We start from the raw sequence: 25,162 nt of genomic DNA, 5'->3' as shown, positions 1-25,162 counted from the left end.
CCAGACTGTCAACAAATTGTTTTACCATAACTATTAACAGATGTGTTGCTGAACCCACTCTTTGACAGGCAAGGTGATTCTAGTTTGTCCTTGCACTAAAGAGTGCTTAACATTCTATACACATTTTATACACTTAATATGTGTAAAATAAAAGATGCAAATAGCCATTCAGAGAATGTTGGTCTATTTTGAAAGCTGGTCACATCCTCTGTTGCCACATCTCTAGATTCTTATTGTAAGGATTTGTTTTAATCAAACAGCAGGTATATGAGGGGTGCCTGGGTGGCTCAGTCGGTTAAGCGTCCGACTTCGTCTCGGGTCATGATCTCATGGTTCCTGGGTTTGAGCCCCACATCAGCCTCTGTGCTGACAGCTCAGAGCCTGGGACCCGCTTCAGATTCTGTGTCTCCCTCTCTCTGCCCCTCCCCTCCTCATGCTCTCTCTGTGTCTCAAAAAATAGTTAAAAAAAAAAAAAAAGAAAACAAATACAAAACAGCAGGTATATGAAAAACACTAGAGATTAAACATATAATAAGGGTAACAATCCTAGTTCAATTTAAAAATGTTCAGAAAGCATCTTCCTCAAACTGTGAACTGTTGGTTTCAGTTTGTGATGTTGACTAAATCAATCCACTTTCACCATGAACACTGAAGTCTTCAAGTCCAAATGTGGAAAAAAGCTTAAATGAATGGCTGCCATCGCTTTAGAGCTGACCAAAATCCAGCGTGATTCTCCACAATTCTCAATAGAAAGTGAAATACTGTTTAGAATATTGTGATCCTATGCATAGTATGAGACCCAGTAATGCTGAGAAATGAATTTCCTTTAAAAATCTGACTACAACTTAACTTCTATAGGGGCACCTGGGTGGCTCAGTCAGTTAAGTGTCAGTTAAAGTCTGACTAAAGTTAAAGTTAAAGTCTGACTAAAACTAAAGTTAAAGTCAAACTCCTGAGTTTGAGCCCTGTTTTGGGCTCTGTGCTGATAGCTCAGAGCCTAGAACCAGCTTCTCCCTCTCTCTCTGCCCCTCCCCTGCTTGCACTCTGTCTGTCTGTCTCCAAAACATAAATAAACATTAAAAAATTAAAATAAAATGAAAATAGGACCACAACAACGTCTATAGTATATATTTGATAATGAAGTTTTTCCAATGTTTAGATTTAATTCTTTATCCCAGAAGCTTATTTTAGCAATATTTGGCATTGGTGTCGGCTTTGACATAGTAGTAATTTTAATATATAGCCACTTTGTGTTCGTTAAAAAAGCATACTTACTGCATCTCTTAATCATATAAATATATAATCAATTATAAATATTAAATGCATTATGTTTAAATACATATCACCATTTAAAACACTGGTTAATTTTAAAATTGTTTACCTATGGTCTTTTACAAATAAATGTCATCTAACTTTATTTTGCTCAAATACTTAGGTTGTGAAACAATGTTTCTATGCTAATTTAATTTTGCCAGGTTTTTCACCTCATTTTTAATATACTCAGTTTACCAATGCAAATGTTCTAGTATTAGAAAGTCAAAGAAATAAACAAATTATTATTTTTAATGAATTATAATTGACATACAATTTATATTAGTTTCAGGTGACAACATATTGATTCAACAATTTTATGCATTATGAAATGCTCACCATGGAAAGCGTATTCACTCTGTGCCGCCATAAAGTATTACTACAGTACCTACGGCTGTATTTGCTATGCTGTACTTTCCATTTCTATGACCTATTTGCCTTACAACTGGAAGCTTGTACTTATTTATTTTTTATTTTTTTTAACGTTTATTTATTTTTGAGGCAGAGAGAAAGAGCATGAACAGGGGAGGGTCAGAGAAAGAGGGAGACACAGAATCTGAAACAGGCTCCAGGCGGTCAGCACAGAACCCGACGTGGGGCTCGAACTCACAGACCGCGAGATCATGACCTGAGCCGAAGTCGGCCGCTTAACCGACTGAGCCACCCAGGCACCCCAAGCTTGTGCTTCTTAATCTCCCTTATCCATTTCATCCATACCCCCATCACCTCTGGCAACCACCAATATATTCTCTGTATTCAAGAGTCTGCTTGTTTTGCTATTTGTTGTTTATTTGTTTTGCTTTCCAAATTCCACAAATAGGTGGAATCACGTGGCATTTGTTTTTTTCCATCCAACTCATTTCACCTCACATAGTACCATTTAGGTGCATCCATGTTGTTGCAAATGTCGAGATCTCATTCTTTTCTACAGCTGAGTAATACTTCATTACATTCCATTATATAAAAACATCTCCTTTATCCATTCATCTACAGATGGTAGACTCTTGGCTTGCTTTCATATTTGGCTGATTGTAAATAATGTTGCAATAAACATAGGAGTACTTATATCTTTTTGAATTAGTGTTCTGGTTTGCTTTGAGTAAATACCCTGTAGTAGAAATATTAGACCATATGATATTTGTATTTTTAATTTTTTGAGCAACCTCAATACTGTTTTCCACAGTGGCTGCAGCAATTTACATTCCCACCAACAGTGCACAAGGGGCTCCCTTTTTTCCATATCCTCACCAACACTTGTTATTTCTATTTGGTATGTGTTTTTGATACTAGCCATTCTGACTAGTATGAGGTGATACCTCATGGTGGTTTCTGTTTGCATATCCCTGATGATTAGTGATGCTGAGCATCTTTTCATGTATCTGTTGGCCATCTCTATGTCTTATTTATAAAAATGTCATTCAGGTCCTCTGCCCAGTTTTCAAACCTTTTGTTTGCTTGCTTGCTTGTGTTGAGTTGTATATATTCTTTATATATTTTGGATATTAATTCTTTATAGGATGTATATCCTTTGCAAATATCTTCTCCCATTCACTAGATTGCCTTTTTATTTTCTTTATTTTTTTTTGTTTTTATTTTTTGTTTTGTTTTGGTTTTTTTACTGGGCAAAATCTTTTTATTTTAGTGCAGTCTCAATAGTTTATTTTTGCTTTTGTTTCCCTTGTTTGAGGAGACATATCCAGAAAAATATTGCTATGGCCAATGTCAGAGATATTTCTGCCTGTGCTCTTCTCTTCTAGGATTTTTGTGGTTTCAAGTGTCACGTTTAAGTCTTTAATACACTTTGAATTCATTGTTGTATGTTGTGTAAGAAAATGATCAGGTTTATTCTTTTGCAGGTAGCTGTCCAGTTTTCCCAACACCATTTATTGAAAGGACTGTCTTTTTCCCATTGTATATTCTTGTCTCCTTTATTGTAGATAATTGACCATATAAGTGTGGGATTATTTCTGAGCTCTATATTCTCTTCTGTTTATCTATGTGTCCATTTTGTGTCAGTACCACACTCGTTTGATTACTGTAGTTATGTAGTATATCTTGAAAACTTGGATTGGGATACATCCAACTTTGTTCTTCTTTCTCAGGATTGCTTTGGCTATTCAGAGTCTTTTGTGTTTCATACAAATTTTAGGATTATTTGTTCTAGTTCTGTGAAAAATCCTATTGGTATTTTGATAGGGGTTGCATTGAATCTGTACATTGTTTTGGGTAGTATGGAAATTTTAACAGTAAAAATTTTTCAAACCTACAAGCATGGTATAGCTTTTAATTTGTATCATCTTAAATTTCTTTAGTCAATGTTTTATAGTTTTCAGAGTGTAAGTCTTTCATCTCCTGGGTTAGATTTATTCCTACATATTATTTGGTGCGGTCATAAATGGTACAATTGCAATCTGGTGCAAATGTAATTGTAAACAAATTATGATTGTTTAAAAGCATATATAGTTAGTATAGGGGCGCCTGGGTGGCGCAGTCGGTTAAGCGTCCGACTTCAGCCAGGTCACGATCTCACGGTCCGTGAGTTCGAGCCCTGCATCAGGCTCTGGGCTGATGGCTCGGAGCCTGGAGTCTGCTTCTGATTCTGTGTCTCCCTCTCTCTCTGCCACTCCCCCATTCATGCTCTGTCTCTCTCTGTCCCAAAAATAAAATAAAAAACGTTGAAAAAAAATAAAAAAAAAGCATATATAGTATTAATGTAGATGACAGTGATACTTTCAATATTAGAAATGTACTAAATATTCACAGTTGAAATGATTAAATATGATGACTGTTGACTTAGAATGTGATGTTTTAGTAATACACTTTATTGTATTTGCTCATTTATAAGAGACATTCGCTAAAACTGAGAAGGTGATTATGTGTATAAATGTGTACATTCTCTACACTTCAAGATTATTTCATTCCTCACCTGTCAAGTACCCAAGAAAGACACCTGTAGTGTTCTCAGCTGATTTTACCTTCAAACTATCTACACAAAAGATTACAAATATTTTTATCAGCTATTTCTTAACAGTAAGCAAATGATCTATAGAAGGACTTTTTTATGTATAAGTGGTTTTAAGTGTGTCTAATGGAAATTAGAAAGGTCTTTTAATTTACATGATAATAACTTTGTTATCCGATGCTATTTACCATAAATAGGCTTTCATTTATCACAATAAGTGAGCATAATTCCGTAAGGTTTATAGTTTTATATTGTGAAATATTTGACCTCTTCTAAATTGAGACACTATATTTTATATGATTAATTCATAAATGTAACCATATGTTTACCACTATAATTTCCCTTTTTTATCTGGATTTCTAGGAGCATAAATGTGCCAGAAAGTGATTCACTTTATTTCTGTAGGTTTAGCTATTTGTTCTAGAAACAGACATTGGGATAAATTTTTCTCTCCAACATTATGACTTAGGAGTGTTTATCTTTCTGCGTCAGGTAACAGGGTACATGAATTTAAAATGTTGATTGCCAATGTTGGCATTGACATTTCCAATTAAAATTAGTAAAAACAAAAAAACAAAAAAAACAAACAAACAAAAAAAAAACAAAACGGGGCGCCTGGGTGGCGCAGTCGGTTAAGCGTCCGACTTCAGCCAGGTCACGATCTCGCGGTCCGTGAGTTCAAGCCACGCGTCAGGCTCTGGGCTGATGGCTCGGAGCCTGGAGCCTGTTTCCGATTCTGTGTCTCCCTCTCTCTCTGCCCCTCGCCCGTTCATGCTCTGTCTCTCTCTGTCCCAAAAATAAATAAACGTTGAAAAAAAAAAAAAAACCAAAAGTAAAAAAATCTTCTACTGATTATTGATATATGACACATTGATTATGTGCTTTAAAAATTATCAAATATATATTTTCGAGAAATTTTTTAGCTTTTATTTGAAATATAACAGGTACTAGAAAATGTGTATCCTATTATCTCTGTCCATTGACTTGGCAGATGTCCAATTTGATATTAAATTAATTACCAAGTGCCTTTGCTTTCTGGCAGTTGGATATTTTAGACTTCAAAGGCAAATACATTTTGAAGCAATATAATAACAAGCTTAGAAGTGTGAAGTGCAGCAGAGCTGAAAAGTGAAAATTCAACAGACTGGGTTGTTAATATCTTCCAGCAGAGTTAATCAATCAGAGTGTGACAACAGTAAAAAATGCAAATCATATGTAGTGCAAATATAATTCACTTTAAATCAAATTTGTATTTTGATATAACATTAATAAAATGAAGTTTCAAGATGGCACATTAGTTTACAAATTGATTTCTGGTTAAATTTATTATATTTCTGAATGCCATCCTAGAAGGTCACCGTATTTCTGTATAATTTTTGGTTGTAATTAGCAGTCAACCCATCAAGATGGAACGTATTAAAAGTCAGATCTTTATTAACTGGATGCAGTTCCAGCTACTACCACTGCTTCAAACATACATTATTTTACTGTCAGTTCAATGTTACTAGAAACAGTTCTTTATTCATTCATGAACTTGCATGAAATATGAATCAGATGTAGCATGATTATTAGAATTTATATGAATTATTTTTCACAAATAGGATAAATGTATCTGCATGTTTCTGAAGGATTATAATTTATAAGCTTATTTAGAGAAGTTGATTATTCATTGACTTACCATGCAAATTCTCACTAAAAACTAGGAAGGGACTATTTCTGTATCTATAAATATACTCTCTCTTAACACAAAGACACTTAAACTGTTCATTTTCGAATATATCAAAATGCTTGAGTATAGTTATTTTAAACATGTTTCATAAAAACATCAATTTAATTTTAAAAATTCTGTATCTTTTACTAGAAAATCTTTATGAGAAACTTTAAAGGAATGGGCACCTGGGTGACTCAGTCGGTTGAGCGTCCAACTTCAGCTCATGTCCTGATCTCACAGTTGATGAGTTCAAGCCCCGCTTTGGGCTCTGTACTGACAGCTTAGAGCCGGGAGCCTGCTTTGTTCTGTGTCTCCCTCTCTCTGTGCCCCTCCCCTGCTCACACTCTGTCTCTGTCTCTCAAAAATAAATAAACTTTAAAAATGTTTTTTAAAAATAAAACTTTAAAGGAAAAAATGAGAAAAGAGTTAGCAACATTTTATTTGATGAATATCTTGAAATTCAATCAGTATTTAAATATGTACTTCAAGGGGCGCCTGGGTGGCGCAGTCGGTTAAGCGTCCGACTTCAGCCAGGTCACGATCTCGCGGTCCGTGAGTTCGAGCCCCTCGTCGGGCTCTGGGCTGATGGCTCAGAGCCTGGAGCCTGTTTCCGATTCTGTGTCTCCCTCTCTCTCTGTCCCTCCCCCGTTCATGCTCTGTCTCTCTCTGTCCCAAAAATAAATAAATGTTGAAAAAAAAATTAAAAAAAAATAAATATGTACTTCAAAACCAAAATTATATGTTTTGCTAAATATTTTTTACAAAGCTAGTATTAATCATTCTCTAGTTTATGATACTAGAGAGTTTAAAAATATTTTATTCATGCATATAGTATGTTGTTTAATATTTGCATTCATATCTTCCTCTTTAAAAACTCTCTTTATCTCTCATAACACCTAGCCCTTTGGAGGTATATAATATAAGCTGTGTAATGAAAAGACATTATGAAAGGGACAAAATATTTAGTGAACACTGTGTAACACTTAGAGAAATATTAACTGATTAACCATAAGAACTTCAGTTAAAATTTGAATAATAAATAAATTTCAAATAGTTTATGCATTTCAGGCTTAAAAATACACTATGGATACAACATGCAAAACTTATGCAACTAAACAACAGAGAATTTTTGCAATGCTCCTAACTTAGTTTTGGAAGCTGCATGCACATAGCAAGAACCTGTTGGGATTTTATATTTATTAAATAATTTAAATATTATCAAAGTGGATATGGAATGACTTTCACAAAATCCACTGAATATCTTTCTGTAATAGCATAGAATCTTGATGTATCATTTTATAATTATTTAAATTTTATACTTTTTTATTTATAAAATATGAGGAATTGAGTTACCTGAGGTTAGATTCAGTAAATCTATGAGACTACTCTCCAATAGAACTATTGGTCATATTGTCTTAACTTGTAAAACAAAACAAAACAAAACAAAACAAAACAAAACAAAACAAAAGGTGTAAAATACATGTTTGAGAAAATGAAGCTCACATAAACTCAGAAATTGTTCATGGCCAAAAATAATAACCTTCAACCCTGCATATTTTCATGCCATGCCATTTGAATATAAAATATGATTTCCCATATACAAGATAAATACATCACAACATATGAACTGTGACATGATCAAAAGTAATGAGCAATTGTAGAAACAAAGGTAGTGATAAAATTTTGTGAAAAGTGAATAGAAAGCAACAGCTGTAATTTAAATAAGTTATTTTGTGATTTGTAATCCTTCAACAGAGGGAAAATGAATAGGACAGCTATTAACTTCTGGAAAACACAAACTATGTATGTGTGTAATAAGTATATATTGATGGTTTTGGAACATTATTTATAATAACCAAAAAGTGAAAACAATCCATTTGTCCATCAATAGATAAATGGATAAACAAAATGTGGTGTAATATTAATGGAATACTATTCAGCCATAAACAGGAGGGGAGTTCTGATACATGGTATTTAAAATTTTTTGCTAAGTGAATAATCCAGAAACAAAAGGACAAATACAGTATGATGTCATTTACATGCTATTTAGAACAGGCAATTAATAAGACACAAAGTAGACTAGAGGTCACCAGGAGCTTGGGACAGGAGAGAATAAGTACTTACTGCTTTATGGGTGTAGGGTTTCTGCTTTGGATGATGAAACTTTTGGTAATAGATAGCGTGTTGGCTGTGCAACATTGTAGATATAATTAAAGGTGAAGGTGTTTCAACTTTTTATCCTTATGACATTGACTTTGTGTCAACTCAGGACAGTCTTATAGAATATGCTTGTTCCCCTGACGCCCTCTCCATATCCAGTCCCTCACCCAAGCTATGCTGAAGACAAAGGTTTTGTTAGGTGAGGTTGGCTATGAAAACCCTAGACATGGTTGAGATTGAGGGGAGGAGCAGGCAAAATGTATGACTTTATCCGATAAAAGTGTTAAATGAGGTAGGAAAAGACATGGAGAATTTGTAGTTTTGTTGAACTGAGAGTGTGGTTAGCTTGGGGTGAGCAGAGAATCAGTGTCATCTTGGGAAAAGAGCTACAGAAGGGCTAATATTTTCCAAAATCCTTGTCTATCTGGAGAATTATATGCATGCTATATAATGGGAGGCCAGGATAAGCATGTCTATATGGACACTTAAATTGCTGAAACCAACAGATACCCTTTGAAATTGATGGTTCCAAGTTCATTTATACAAACAGAGTTCTGGTATTGGACTAGATCACGTTTTCAACTTTTTTGAATTTCCAATTATGGTTAGGAATAAATCAGAGAACAATCATAAATCCTTAGTCAATAGATAGATAGATAGATAGATACATACATAGATAGATACATAGATAGATACATACATAGATAGATAAAGGTCATGATTTAGAGTGCTAGAAAGACTTTGGAGAATAGTGATTCAAAGCACTCTACATAAGTTATAATTCCCATTTCATTTGGGATGGTACTAACTGGCAGAAAAATGAATACATTTTTGTGTATCAGCCACTTTGCTCTTCACTAGAATGGAGGTTTTCTGAGGGCAAGTGCTGTCTCTGTTTTACACATTGATGTTTTTATTTTCTTTTTTCCCCACATTGTTTTTCAAATACAGAAGTCCCTCAGTAAATAAATATTTGTGGAATCACTAAAGTAATGAAGGTGCAAATGAGGTTAAATTTAGCACCATATTAATACTCCAGAAGTTCATTTTGTGGAGTCATACAGTTATTGCAGAATATAAGGCTGAAATATTTCTCTAAATGAAAAAAAAAAAGATAGCTAAGAGGATGAAAAAAATCTTTTATCATCAATATGTCCTTTGGATTAAAGGGTGTATCATCCTAAAATAATATCTGCCTATGGAGTCCCAAATGGGCAATGATGGGGCCTGACCACTGCCCAAAAATCAAATAGAAAAACATCCTGGACACAGACATTAAAACAGTATTGGTATCCATAGTTTGAACATTTATTTTAATTCTAAAAGCTTAGTGTGTAGTTATAAATCTATTAGTCACACAGGAATTGGATTTCAAAACATTAAAAAGAGTATAATGAAAGAATCTGACTTTAATGCATTTTTCTAAATGGACTCATCTTTCATATGAATTGAACTTCAATCAGATTTCTACATTTTAAAAATATTATTGAAAATTAAGGTTTTCAGCTTCAGATTTTTATTATCCCTAATATCTTCAGCATATTGCAGCTTCCTTATCCTTGGCCTTTGTAATATACTGGAAACAAATACAAAATTTAGTTGTTTCCTTTTAAAATATGCCATGTCAGAGAATTATCTCTTTTTCTGTCCCTGTCTCATTTACTCCTTTTCATATATACATACATATTTGAACACAATAACAATAACCTGCATCCCACCTTCAAATTATATAATGCTTGACAAGAATCATAAGACTTTTGTATTACTTGCTATAAAACTTAAAATCAAAATATTTCCATGTATTATTATTTTTTAATTTTTTAAATGTTTTATTTATTTTTTGAGAAAGAGAGAGACAGAGAGACAGACAGAATGGGGGAGGGGCAGAGAGAGAGGGAGACACAGAATCGGAAGCAGGCTCTAGGCTGTGAGGGGTCAGCACAGAATCCGACGCGGGGCTCAGACTCAATAACTGCAAGATCACGACCAGAGCCAAAGCTGGACTACTTAATCAACTGAGCCACTCAGGTGACCCTGCATGTATTATTTTTTATCTAAGTAGTTTGTAGAATGTTGATAAATGTCATGGGTCTTACTTGGATACACGTCCTAATTAACAGAACATTTTTATAGTGATCTTCTTAACATGTGAAAGAATTGATGGTTTTGGTTGTGTTTTCTTTTGAACAGAATAGTAAAATGCACCTCAGACAAAAAGAAACTGGGACGTCTACGTGGCTCACTTGGTTAACCCATCCGAATCTTGATTACAGCTCCAGTCAGGATCTCACAGTTCATGAGGTCACGCCTTAGATTGAGCTCTGTGCTGTCAGCACAGAGTCTGCTTGGGATTCTCTCTCTCTCTCTCTCTCTCTCTCTCTCTCTCTCTCTCTCTCTCTCTCTCTCTCCCCCCCCCTCCCCCTCCCCCTCCCTCTCCCTCTCCCTCCCTCTCTGCCCCTCCCCTGCTTTCTCTCTCTCTCTCTCTCAAAATAAGTAATCATTAAAAAATTTAAATTAAATTTAAAAAAGAAGAAAAAAATTGCATTAGCTACTATTACACAGTATAGAGTTTGTTCATAGTAGCCTCTTATTTTGTTATTAAGTCTGAAGTACTTGTGTTGCTCATGTGTTTATTCATTTCTGGTATTTGTAATTTATGGTAAATATTTTAAGAGTAATAATTATTATTATTCCTTTTAACTTGGATACTTGTTTATTTTCAAGTTTCATCTCTACCAAACACTTACAAATTAATATTTTACAAATGACTTTTTTTCTAGAATAGCTGATTATTTCCTGTTTTTAATATTTCAAGGTTTTATTTAAGTTCTAATTGGTTAACATATAGTGTAATATTAGTTTCAGGAGTACAGTTTGGTGATTCATATGACACCCAGCGCTTACCACAACAAGTGCCCTCCTTAGTACCATTCACACATTTAGCCCATCACCCCACCCAACTCCGCTCCAGTAACCCTTAGGTTGTTCTCTATTGATAAAAGAGTCTCTTTAATGGCTTGACTCCCTCTCTTTTTTTTTTTTTTTGCCCTTGTGTTCAACAGTTTCATTTCTTACATTCTACATATGTGTGAAATCATATTGTGTTTGTCTTTCTCTGATTTATTTTGCTTAGCATACGACACTTTAGCTCCATCCACATCATTGCAAATGGCAAGATTTCATTCTTTTCTCTGGCTGAGTAATATTCCATGTGTATATATATCTGCATATATCACTTCTTCTTTATTCATTCATTAATTGATGGACATTTGAGCTTTTTCCATAATTTGGCAATTGTTGATAATGCTGCTATAAACATTGTGGTGCATATGCCCCTTCAAGTTAGTATTTTTATATCCTTTGGGTGAATACCTAGTAGTACACTTGCTAGTAGTATGATAGTTCTATTTTTAACTTTTTCAGAACCTCTATAGTGTTTTCCAGAGTAGCTGTACCAGTTTGCATTCTCATCAACAGTGTAAGAAGGTTCCCCTTTCTCCGCATGCTCGCCTACATCTGATGTTCCCTGTGTTGTTAATTTTAGCCATTCTGAAAGGTGTGAAGTGATATCTCATTGTAGTTTTGATTTGTATTTCTTTGATGATGAGTGATGTTGGCCATCTGTTTATGAGTGCGTTGACCATCTGTATGTCATTTTTGGAAAATGTCCATTCATGTCTTCTGCCTGTCTTTTTTCTTTTTTTAATGTTTATTTATCTTGAGAGAGGGAGAGAGAACATGCAGAAGCAGGGGAGGAGCAGAGAGGGAGAGAGAGAATGTCAGGCAGGCTCCAAGTCCAGCACAGAGCCCAATGTGGGGCTCTATCCCTGGGTCCGTGAAATCATGACCTGAGCAGAAATCAAGTCAGACACTTAACCAACTGAGCTGCCCAGGTGCACTTTCTGCCCATTTCCCAACTAGATTGTTTGTGTTTTTTGGGGGGGGTGGGGGGGTGGGGGGTGTTGAGTTTGATAAGTACTTTATAGATGTTAGATACTAACCCTTTATCTGATATGTCATTTGCATATCTTCTCCCAATTCATAAGTTGTCTTTTAGATTTTTTTGATTGTTTCCTTGCTGTGGAAAAGCTTTTTATTTTGATGAAGTCCCAATGGTCTAATTTTGCTTTTGTTTCCTTTGCCTCCAGAGATGTGTCTAGTAAGAAGATACTATGGGCCGATGTCAAACAAGTTGCTACCAGTGTTCCCCTCTAGGATTTTGGTGGTTTCCTGTCTCACATTCAGGTATGTCATCCATTTTGAATTTATTTTTGTGTATGGTGTAGGAAAGTGGTCCACTTTCATATTTCTGCATGTTGCTGTCCAGTTTTCCCAACAGCATTTGTTGAAGAGACTATGATTTTTCCATTGGATATTCTTTCCTGCTTTGTCAAAGATTAGATGACCATAGAGTTGTGGGTCCATTTGTGGGTTTTTATTCTCTTTCTTTGATTTATGTGTATGTTTTTGTGCCAGTACCATACAGTCTTCATGATTACAGCTTTGTAATACAGCTTGATGTCTTGAATTGTGATACCTACAGCTTTGCTTTTCTTTTTCAAGATTGCTGTGGCTCTTCAAGGTTTTTGTGATTCCATACAAATTTTAGGATTGTGTTTTCTAGCTCTGTGAAAAATGCTGGTGGTATTGAGACAGGGATTGCATTGAATGTGTTTATTGCTTCGGTAGTATAGACATTTTAACAATATTTGGTCTTCCAATCCATGAACATGGGATGTTTTTCCATTTCTTTTTTGTCCTCTTCAATTTCTTTCATAATTTTTCTATAGTTTTCAAAATACATCTTTACCTCTTTTTAAAAAAATATTTTTTAATGTTTTGTATTTATTTCTGAGAGACAGAACATGAGCTGGGGAGGAGCAGAGAGAGGGAGACAAAGAATCTGAAACAGGCTCCAGGCTCTTAGCTGTCAGCACAGAGCCTTATTTTGGGGCTGGGACCCAGGAAACATGAACATGACCTGAGCCAAAGTCAGATACTTAATTGACTGAGACACCCAGGTACCCCTTTTACTTCTTTAATTAGGTTTATTCCTAGGTATCCTATGGATTTTGGTGCAATTGTAAGTCGGATTGATTCTTGATTTCTCTTTTTGCTGCTTCATTATTGATGTATAGAAATGTAGCAGATTTCTGTACATTGATTTTTGTATCCTTCAACTTTATTGAATTTGTATACCACTCCTAGCAATTTTTTGGTAGAGTCTTTCAGGCTTTCTAGATAGAGTATCATGTTGTCTGTGAATAGTGAGAGTTTGACTTCTTCCTTGCTGATGTGAAAGCCTTTTATTTCTTTTAGTTGTCAATTGCTGAAGCCAGTAGTATGTTAAATAACAATAGTGAGAGTAGAAGTGCCTGTCTTATTTCTGCCCATAGAGGAAAAGCTCTCAGTTTTTCCCTACTGATGGTGATATTAGCTATGGATCTTCTGTATATGGTTTTGATGATGTTGAGGTATGTTCCTTCTATCCCTACTTTCTTGAGGGTTTTTATCAAGAATGGATGTTGTACTTTGTCAAATACTTTTTCTGAATCTATTGAGAGGGTCAAATGGTTCTTATCCTTTTTTAAATAAATGTGGTGTATCACATTGATTGATTTGCAAACATTAAACTACCTTTGCAATCCAGAAATAAATCTCAACTGATTGTGGTGAATAATTACTTTAATGTACTGTTGAATTGAATTTCCAAGTATTTTGTTGAGAAGTTTTACATCCATGTTCATGAGGGATATTTACCTATAATTCTTTGTAGTGGGGAGTTTGGGGATTTTAGTAGTAGTGAAGATTTTAGAATCAAGGTAGTGCTAGTCTTGTAGAATGGGTTTGGAAATTTTCCTTCTATTTCCATTTTTTGAAACAATTTGAGGGAAATAGGTATTAACTCTTCTTTAAATGCTTGGTAGAATCCCCCTGGGAAACCATTTAGCCCTGAACTTTTGTTTGTTGGGAGATTTTTGATTACTGATTCAGTTTCTTTGCTGGTTATTGGTTGCTTCAAATATTCTATTTCTTCCTGTTTCAGCTTTAGTTGTTTATATATTTCTAGGAATTCATCCATTTCTTCCAGTTTGCCTAATTTGTTAGCATATAATTTTTCATAATATTCTCTGATAATTATTTGTGTGTCTGTGGTGTTGGTTGTGATCTCTCCTCTCCATTCGTGATTTTATTTATTTGGATATTTTCTCTTCTTTTCAATAAGTCTAGCTGGGGGGTTATCAATTTTTTTAATTATTTCAAAGAACCATGGACTAGATGATTATTTCACTTAAGCTTATTTTTATTGTTGGTTGTTTTAGAAAATTTAATTGTTATTAAAACAACAGAGTTTTAGGGGCACCTGGGTGGCGCAGTCGGTTAAGCGTCCGACTTCAGCCAGGTCACGATCTCGCGGTCCGTGAGTTCGAGCCCCGCGTCAGGCTCTGGGCTGATGGCTCAGAGCCTGGAGCCTGTTTCCGATTCTGTGTCTCCCTCTCTCTCTCTCCCCCTCCCCCGTTCATGCTCTGTCTCTCTCTGTCCCAAAAATAAATAAACGTTGAAAAAAAAAAATTAAAAAAAAAAAAAACAACAGAGTTTTATGACAGGCTTTCCTGTGTGCTTTTCCATGAATAAGAATAACAAAAATATACATTTTATTGCAAAAATAATTATTTATTTCAGTTTTATTGATAAATAATTGACATACATCATTGCATAAGTTAAAGGCATACAGCATCATGGTTTGATTTACAAATATTGTGAAATGAATACAACAGCAGGTTTAGCTAACATCCTCTTCTCACATACATACAATTTAAATGAAGGAAAAAATTACCTTTGTGATGAGAAAACTTAGTATTAACTCTTTTAACTTTCATGTATATCATATAGCAGTGTTAGCTTTAGTCATCATGTTGTACATTACATTCTTAGTTATTTATCTTATACCTGTAAGTTTCTATCTTTTGGCCACTTTCCTCCAATCCCTCTTGCCCACTTTTTGCCTCTGGTAACCACAAGTTTGATCTTTTTCTATGAGCTTGTGGTTTTACATTTTTGTCTTGTTTTGTTTTATTTTATTTTACTTTTTTATTAATTGACCCAGAATAGCCAATGAAGATCAAAGCTAGAGGCATGATACCTTTTGATTTCAATATATATTACAAAGCTGCTGTACTTATGTCCAGTGCACATAATGATTTACCAGTTGTATACATTGCAAAATGATCACCAAAATAAGTCTAGTTACCATCTGTACCATACAAAGTTACAAATACTTTTTCTTTTAAATTCGTAATACTTTTTTATAATTGGAAATTTGTACCTCTTGATCCCCTTCACCCATTTCTCCCACTACCCAGCCTTCACCCTGAGCAACCACCAGTATGTTCTGTGTGTTATGAGTTTGTTTTGTTTGTTCTTTTGTTTTTTAGATTCCACCAATCAGTGAAATCATAGGGTATTTTTCATTCTCTGGCTTATTTCATTTAGCATAATACCCTCAGGTTCCATCCGTGTTATCACAAATGTCAAGATTTCATTCTTTTTTTTACAGCTGAATAGTATGTATGTTCGGGGAGGGGGGTGTTGTACACACACATGCATATATACACACAATTCTTTATCCATTCACCCATTGATGGACACCAAGGTTGTTTCCATTTCTTGGCTGTTTTAAATAATGCTGCAATAAACATAGGCATACCTGTATCTTATTGAATTAATATCTTCATTTTCTTCAAATAAATACCCGGAACTGGAATTACTGGATCATATAGTACTCCTACTTTTAGTTTTGTAAGGAACCTTCATAATGTTTACCATTATGGCTTTACCAATTTACATTTCCACCATTAGTGCATGAAGGTTCCTTTTCTGTAAATCCTTACCAACGCTTGTTATTTCTTGTCTTTTTGATACTAGCCATTCTGACTGGAGTGAGGTGATTTTCATTGTGGTTTTTATTTGTGTTTCCTTGATGGTTACTGATGTTGAGCATCTTTTCACATGTCAGTTAGACATCTGTATGTCTCCTTTGGAAAAATGTTTATTCAGATCTTCTTCCAGTTTTTAATAGGATTATTTGGTTTTGTTGGTGTTGAGTTGCATCTATGTTTTCATGTCAGCATAAACCAACTTTCATTAGTTATTTGGGTTAATAGTCTTTTAATTTTATAAGATTTCATGAAAATACAACATTTTATTGAGATAAAATTTTCAGAGACTAATGTAGCTCAACTTATTATATGACTATTATTATCCCCATATCACAGATGAGGAAAGTGAAGCAAATGTTGTTAAATCAGACTGCTGTCTCCTCTGGTTCCGTCTACATAAAGTAGACTATTTCTGGACAACTTTCTCTCCACCACTATCACCCTAGTGCACCCTAATATCTTCATTTGCCAATATTATTCCCAACAAAATTTTAATTCTGATAATGTCTCTAGAATTCAGTTTCTGCACAGATATTGGAATGATTATTTTTTCAAGTTTAAATCAGGTCGTTCACACCCTTCTTGTCAATATTTCCATGCTATTGCACTGTGCTGACAATACAATCTTAAAATCCTAGGACATGCCAGTCTTTGCTGTTCTTGATCCAGGCTTCTGCTTTAACCTCATTCCTCACCATTCTCTTCCTGTTCACTATATGCCAGGTGCACTAAACCGATTGCTCTTCCTTAAACATGCCAAAACTACTCTTGATGTAGATTTGTAACATCTGTTCATTCCTCTGGTTGGATTTCTCTATGCTCAGATATTTTTATGCTGATTCACACACTGTGTCCCAAAATAGCAATATCAAATAATTTAACAATAACAGAAGAAGATAGGAATTTAGTATTGAGTGCAAATGAAAATTGTAGACAGATTGCAGACCTATAAAACCATGTTTCTGACAATAATTACTTTTAGTTATTTTGGCCATACTCTCCTTTATGAGGACTTTGTTTTCAAGTTAATGTGTAAGTTGTCAGATGAAATACAAAATGCTATATTAAATTTGTACTTGAGATAAACTTGTTTTGTTATAAGTATTTCCAGGCAAAATGTAGGACATACAAATACTATGTATATGCATATAACATATACAAGTTTGACTGGCTATCTTGTATTTTTATTTATTAAATTTGACAACTCCACTTTATACTTACTGATTAATATCTAGAGAGAAGATATTTGGAAGTCTCTTCCAAATCAGAAGTGGACTTCCTGAACTTTACTCTGATTATACCATTCAAGTTACCTGCCATCACGGAACCAGTTACTACATCAAAGAGATGCCTTCTACTGCTTAGTTCAAACCAGATTTCATGCAGCAGCCTGAGTCAGGCCATATAGCAAGGGTTGTGGGACTTGCTTGAATTTACAAATAACATAGGCAAATCCAGAGACATCATTCTATATGAAACAAAGTTAAATGTATCCAAATAGCACAACTCTTTACAATTCCAGAGGATGGGCTAGGAAAGTAACCATAATATATGCTACAAATGGCAATTTGGTTTTACTTTGATTGCTTATGTTAATCCATATTATCCATATTATCTAAATAGCAAAAAAAAAAGGGGGGGGGGAGAAAGAAAAGGAAAAGGAAAGAAAGGAAGAAAACTATGTCAATAATGGTTTGCATTCAATAAGCATACAGTTTAGCTGCAGTGGGAAAAAAAATCATGAATCAGTGGTAATATATTTAACCCCTGTGGTGGTCAAAAATTAAGGGACAGAGAAAAGATAAATTTGAGATGATAAAGTTGTCAAGTTAATAGTTAAGGCAATATTGCTTATGGATGAAAGTAGAAAATTTCATTCAAACATTGAGACATCATGAACAAATACTCTCTATCACTATATGTGTATATATGTGTGTATGTTGCATATTGTATTTTGTTCCAATTTTAGTATATGTGCAACTGAAGCAAGCACCTTATTTCAAGATTTCGAAAGCTTAAAATCATCTATGCCAAAATTTGGTTCCCCCTTTTTTTACTCAAGATAGAAATTGGTAGCCTAGGATCTTAAGGCTACACATCTTCCATTTTGCAATACTATAGAAAAATAAATAGTAAGTACCATTGCCCTTATAATACAAATCATTAGGTACCAAAGTGGTATTTTATAGGAAACCATATTATAAAATTATAGAACCAAATTATAGAAAAACCCAAATGAAACATAAGACTGATTTTATTGCATTTGGTGGAAAATATATTTTTGATTTAAATATGAATAACATATAATATATTGAGGCCCCTTAAGTTTTCTCACATATAATATAGTAGACTTACTATCAAAATTCACACGATCAGCTCATTCTGTGTTTATTATCCAATATGTCTATGTCTGTTTCTGCTTTCTGAAGCCAAAACTCCTATTCTTCTTTTACTTTTTAAAAATGTTTATTTATTTATTTTAAGAGAGACACCACAAGCAGGGGAGAGGGGCAGAGAGGGAGAGAGAATCCCGAGCAGGGTCCACATTGTCAGCACAGAGCCCGACTGGGGGCTCGATCCTACAAATCATAAAATCATGATCTGAACCGAAATCAAGAGTCAGATGTTCAACCAACAGAGCCACCCAGGTGCCTCTCTTCTTTTACTCTTAATTTATAGCAGTAGTTTTTCCTACGTATAAGTTTTGTCAGATTTAAAACCTTTAAAAATATAGTTAATTTATCATTGGAATTTCTCACCTTATTAAGCAAGATCCCAGCTGCTACTTAGTTTAAACAGATTACTTTGACAGTCTTTGTCTGGGAGGGAGAATAATCTACATGAGATAATCACGGACATATATTTTTTTAATTTGGTGTTTTAGAAATTTGCTATCTGCAAATAATCCAGAGACTTTTTGAATACCATTATCTAAACAATGTGGCACTATTTTATAAAAGAATCAGTTGGCTGTGGGTCTTTGTTTTTACATAAAGCAAAATCCTCAGGAATTCTCTCTGCACTTAATAACTCAAAAAAATAAATAAATAAAGCAGGATGAGGAACTTTTCTTGAGAGGAAAGCTAGTGAAAATGCTGTAGGGCTTTTTCTCCCAAACCAAAACATTCTTCAAAACTCACTGGGAATGTAACCATTCTCTGGCACAAAGCAAAACGCCACAAATCAGATATGTGTATTTATTCCATGCTAGTTTAAAGGATTCTACGTATCCAGAACATTCAATAGCAGGAGGGCTTTTACTCTGGCACAAGGTTTGTTGAGGATTCTTATATTCCATGTGGAACTGACTGAGATTTTCTTAGGCCCTGCTTATATTTTATTGGCTGAAGATTTGAAAGTAAAAAAGTGCTCGAGTTGTCATTTCTGTTCTTCGCTTTTGGCTGAAACAAAGTTCCCTGGATTACAATAGAGATTGTTGGCAAGGCTGAGACAGTAACTTCAGGAAAGGAGCCCAGCATTAAAAATATGATTATCAGAGAAAGAAGGAAGCTGGGTAATTGTCCTAGGGAGAGATGAAGGCAAAGTAACTAAATAACAGCAGAGACCACTTACTATATACTTGCTAAACATGTCTCAGTGGACCATGCTTAGAAAATTAAAATTGGAATGAAATTGTATAGTTATCAGGTTATGAAACTATAGAGTAAAAACAGCAACAAAAGTAAAAGCTCTCCCAAACAAAAAAGTTCCAGTGTTTTCTAAAATGCCAAAGCCGTATCTTCCTTGTTTTACATGGATCAGCAAATGGGCTGAGTTCCAGTCCCCTTGTAACCTGAAACAAGGTTGACTGTGGATTCAGCTTCTAATAATACTCCAAGGTCAATGCAGGGTTCAGGCTTTCCTTCTTTCTGTAAGGGAAGAAAGCATGAAGAGCTATACAATGCCTCTTAATACTTCAACTCCAAAGTGACGTATACCTCATGTCCAGACCACTGAAGTGGAAAGGTACCAGAAAGTACATTCTCCTACGTTTCCAAGGAATAGGGGAGAAGTAGAAGTAATGGTGAGAGCTAGAAACATGGAAGCTGGGATCCAAGGGCAAGTCTGCAGACTTTCAGGAACGGGAAGGGTGGAAATTGTTGACCACATAATTGAAAGTTTTGTTTTTTTAGTTATTTAATAATATGCAAAAAGATAACAAAGAAAAACAAGGAAACAAGTTAGGAATTCTTGCAATGGTTATGCGAGGGGTTTGATGCAGCAATTAAGAATTGTGCCGATAGAAAAGGGAATCGTTACTCAAATAAAGAAAATTAGTTTGAATATCATATTCTTTTTAAGAATTTGGTGTCATATGTTAGAATTAATATTATTACTCTATAGGAGAACCTGGGTGGCTCAGTCGGTTAAGTGCCTAACTTGGCTCAGGTCATGATCTCATGTTTGTGAGTTCAAGCTCAGAATCCGGGCTCTGTGCTGACAGCTCAGAGCCTGGAGCTTGCTTCAGATTCTTTGTGTCCCTCTTTCTCTTCCTTCCCCCGCTCATGCTCTCTCTTTCCTTCAAACATAAACATTAGAAAATATTATTACTGTATATACCACTATTGTTATTTCCACTAAATAAAGCTTTTGTGGATCTTTCCTGAAGTTTCATGGAAACTGACAAGCAATGTTACAAAAGTATTGATATTTTGGATTTGGATTTGAAAATGCTAAGCAAATTTATTTTAAAAAATAGCCAATCAAGGTAAACTGTCCAGCTTCTCTAGTAGTACAATTGCCTTAAAATATAAGACAGTAATTTTTCATTTCATATCCTTTGAAATGCATCATGACAAACTACAAAGAGAGAAATTACTTTATATTAAGAAATTAATCTACCAAGAAGTAAAGGCTAATTTGCTCCCCTGCAGAATAGCCCATTAGAGAGAGAGCTGTCTTCTTCAGAGCCCCAGTTAGAATTTGTGGAAATTTAAGGTCATGCATCCTAACAGAGTGTGGACACAGCTAATCAGTCCCAAAGATCACTGATTCCCCATATCAAAAAGCTAGTACCAGGAAGGTTGGATCAAATAGCCCTGGTCACATTTTCGGAAGGGCTAATGTTTCCTCAGTCACAAACATTCAGGTGAGGCCAGTATTCTACCATGTTGTGTTAACTATCCTCAATTCTTCCAATCTTGGTTCTGAGGTAAATATCTTCGGCTTCCTAATTAACATAAGGTAGCAATACAGGGAAAGAGGCAGGATTCTTCCAAACAGTCTTACTGATGTATCTTCATCTTTGATCACAATAGGCTTTGAGCTGGTGTTTTCCTTCATATGTCATTTGAAAATCCCACAGTAGAAAGGTCCAATAAACTTTCTCTAAGTTGAAAATTTAACCCTGCAGGATTCATGTGTGCTGATCAACAGGCAATATGTGCTGGGCAATATGAGATAAACTCTGTTCCAAAGAGGGGATATCACGGCCTGGTGATTTACTATTGTGGGTTACCTACATTAAATATCTCGGGGTTTTGTTTGTATTCCATGGAAATTTTTGAAAAAAAAAACAATGAAAAAGAAAGTTTCAGAAATATTTGTTTATAAATTGAAACTTTCAGATATGAGTATCAAATTTATAAATATATAAACATGAAGTAAATACTGGGCTTTAACATTCATTTTTTTTCCTTTTTTAATTTGAGTATAATTGACACACAATGTTACATTAATTTCAGGTGTATAACATAATGATTCTACAAGTCTATACATTATGTTATATTCACCACAAGTGTAGATACCATCTGTGGACTTTGACATTCTTTATAAATAGGCAGAGAAAATGTTATTGGCATACATATAGGCTTCCAGTGTGGTGCTTAATCTTCCACATTCACTGTAGTGATTACATATTTTTATTTTACTGCACATATCTTTTCATTAAAAAAGACCAAACAAGAACAAAAGCACACTTCAAGCTTGCACTTCAAATATGTGTTCAGTTAATTATAAATAGATATATCTCATTATAATATTATTATTTTAATATATCAAGTATAATCTGCTATAATATTATGGCAAGGTTTATCATTATGAGTAATGAAAGCAAACACATATTTCAAAAATACTTATCATAAATACAGAATTTAGGAGGGAAATTAATGTTAAATATAATTATAGTATCATTGCTTTTACCTTACAACTTGCTAGCAAGTTCATTTTAAGAATAAGACAAACTTTAACTCTGTCAAAAAAAAAAGAAAAAATATTCAAATTGGAAATGGTAAATGGAACTTGTTTGTAATCCTCAAAGCACAAATGTGATATAGAAAATTCAAAGGGAATTATTCAAAATTCCCAGATAAAGTTCAGTTTTAGGAAGGTTGCATAATAAACACAAGGCACAAAAATAAATGCCATTTTTATATTCTAGCATACATAACCAGTTGGAACATAAAATTTTGAGGTAAGTTTTATAATAGCATCAAAACAATGAAATACTTAGGAATAGATTAACAAAAAAGGTCCAATATCTTAAATAAGCAAGGGTATACCATGATTATGATTGGAAGAACTGATATGAATAGTGTGATTTATTTTACGTAATGAAATTCAAATTCTAGAATACATTTTTATAAACATGGATATGCTGTGTCAAAAATCATTGGAGTATACAAAGCGACTAAAATAACATAAGCAATTTGCAATAGGAAGAAAAGCATTGGAAGATTTTCACAACATGACCTCAAGATGAACTATGAAGTTAATGAAATTGTAATAATGCAATGCTACAATAAAGACAGACATAGAGATTAATGGAACAGAATAGAGAGTTCAAAAATAAATCATTAAATATAAAATCAGTTGATTTTCAACAAAGTGAAAATGAAAATTCAATAGGAAAATGTGATGCAGGAACAAATGGGTCCATAACTTAAAAAAATGAAATTTCCTTATTTAAACCCAGAAATGGACCCACACCTGTGTGGTCAATTAATCTTCAACAAAGCAGGAAAGAATATCCAATGGAAAAAACAGTCTCTTCAACAAATGCTGTTGGAAAAACTGTACAGCAATGTGCAGAAAATGAAACTGGACCATTTTCTTACACCATACACAAAAATAAATTCAAACTCATGAAATATCTGAATGTGAGATAAGAAATCATCAAAATTCTATAGGAGAACACAGGCAGAAACCTGTTTGACATCTGCCATAACAACTTCTTTCTAAACATATCTCCTGAGGCAAGGGAAACAGAAGCAAAAATGAACTATTGGGACTTCATCAAGATAAAAATCTTTTGCACATTGATGGAAACAATCAACAAAATCAAAGTAAGCTTCAGACTGGGAGAAGATATTTGCAAATGACCTATCTGATAAAGGGTTAATATCTAAAATCTATAAAGAACCTATCAAACTCAACACCCCATAAACAATGCATTTAAGCAATGGGCAGAAGACATGAATAGACAATTTTGCAAATAAGACATACAGATGTCCAATACACTCATGAACAGATGCTCAACATTACTAATCATCAGGGAAATACAAATCAAAACTACAATGAGATATACCTCACACCTGTCAGAATAACTAAAATTAACACAGGAAACAATAGATGTTGACGAGGATGCAGAGAAAGGGAAACCTTCTTACCCTGTTGATAGGAATGCAAACTGGTGCAGCCACTCTGGAAGATGGTATGGAGGTTCTTCAAAAAGTTATACCCTACTAGCCAGCTATTACACTAGTAGCTATTTACCCAAGCATACAAAAATACTAACTCAAAGGAGCACATGCACTCTGATGTTTATAGCAGCAGTGTCAACAGTAGTCAAATTATGGAGAGAGCCCAAATGTCCATTGACTGATAAATGGATAAAAAAGATGTGGTATGAATATAATGGAATATTACTCAGGAATCAAAAAGAATGAAAAAGCTTGCCACTTGCAGACATGAATGGAACTAAAATGTATTATGCTAAGTGAAATAAGTCAGTCAGAGAAAGATGAGTACCACATGATTTCACTCAAATGTGGAATTTAAGAAACAAAACAGATGAACAGAAGGGAAGGGAGAAAAAAAAAAAAAGAAGAAGTATGAGGCAAACCATAAGAGACTCTTAACTAGAGAACAGACTGACAGTTGCCAGAAAGGAGGGTGGGCAGGGAGATGGACTTAACGGGTGATGGATATTAAGGAGAGAACTTGTTGTGATGGCACTGGGAGTTAGATGTAAGTGGTGAATCACTAAATACTACCACTAAAACTAATATTACTCTATATGTTAACCAGCTAGAATTTAAATAAAAAGTTAAAAAAAAGAAAGTTGCCTATTACCTTGCATCAAAAACAATAAAAAAAAATTGACATGGACTATGACCAAAATAGAAAAATTAAAACTACGAAAATCTCTAAAGTAAAAGGTGAGAGGAAATCTTATGATCATGAGGCAAGCAAAAATTTTTCAGGACAGAAAATAATATGAACCATATTTTTTTCTAAAAAATAGGTCTTTGAAAGACACTATTACAATGGAAAATCAAACAACATACGAGGAGAAAAAAATTCATTTCTGGCAATAGGCTTATATGTTCTGCAAAGGACTATAAAAAGAATTATAAATCAGTATGAAAATGAATCAATTAATAATGGATGAAGATTATAAAAGTAGATAGAAAAATGGAATAAGCCCATGAAAATATGTTCAATATCATCCATCATTAGAGAAATGAAAAGTAAACCAAAATGAGATACTTCTTCATATGAATAAGAGCTAAAATTAGAAAACCTTACAATAGCAATTTTGGAAAGAATGTGGAAAAACTATAAGACTCGTGGCTGGTGAGGATAGGTATTTGACTTTGGAAACTTGCTACCCTCATTTTCTGCGTGCATCTTACATTAACCTCACGGTATTTCACTCACATTTCTTCATAGATGGATCACATAATAGATGCCTATAGAATCAGAGTACACTGCTCAAAAATTAACATAGCTTCTAAAATTATAACTATGCCATTTTCTGTCACGTTGATTGTTCTAGGAGATACCTTCCAGGTAGTTATTCAGTTCCTGGCTTAATCAATAAAACATGCTCATAAATAATTTTGTAACTGTCATGAT

The 25,162-nt window shown here is 34.2% G+C and overlaps 1 long non-coding RNA gene across 2 annotated transcripts in view; it reads left to right on the top strand.

Moving 5' to 3' along the window:
- The window catches only part of LOC123380069, a 398,478-nt gene that overhangs the window by 350,505 nt on the left and 22,811 nt on the right, over positions 1-25,162 (top strand). Inside the window, exons 3-4 of one of the 2 annotated variants that reach the window (XR_006585297.1) lie at positions 12,293-12,389; positions 17,320-18,620. This is a non-coding gene — a long non-coding RNA (uncharacterized LOC123380069). Of the gene's footprint in view, positions 1-12,292; positions 12,390-17,319; positions 18,621-25,162 lie in introns of those variants that run through there. The other variant, XR_006585296.1, reaches the window with a different exon arrangement.

Source organism: Felis catus, chromosome C2 (assembly GCF_018350175.1).
Source record: "Felis catus isolate Fca126 chromosome C2, F.catus_Fca126_mat1.0, whole genome shotgun sequence".
Lineage (NCBI taxonomy): Eukaryota > Metazoa > Chordata > Mammalia > Carnivora > Felidae > Felis > Felis catus.
This window is presented reverse-complemented; position numbering and strand designations above follow the sequence as displayed.